Consider the following 254-nt stretch of genomic DNA (forward strand, 5'->3'; position numbering starts at 1 on the left):
TCTCAACAACACAATGATCCAAGACATGTACAAATGATTCATGAAGGAAAATGCTATTCACATCCTGATAAAGAACTGATGGAATCTGAATACAGATCAAAGCATACTTTTTTCACTTTTTTTTCTTTTTCATGTTTTTTTTCTTTCAATCTGTTTCTTGTTTCACAGTTGTGACTAATATGGAAATATGTTTTACATGATAGCACATGTATAACACATATCAAATTGTCTACCATTTTAGGAAGAGGGGAGGA

This window comes from Dromiciops gliroides, chromosome 1, assembly GCF_019393635.1.
Source record: "Dromiciops gliroides isolate mDroGli1 chromosome 1, mDroGli1.pri, whole genome shotgun sequence".
Taxonomy (NCBI): domain Eukaryota; kingdom Metazoa; phylum Chordata; class Mammalia; order Microbiotheria; family Microbiotheriidae; genus Dromiciops; species Dromiciops gliroides.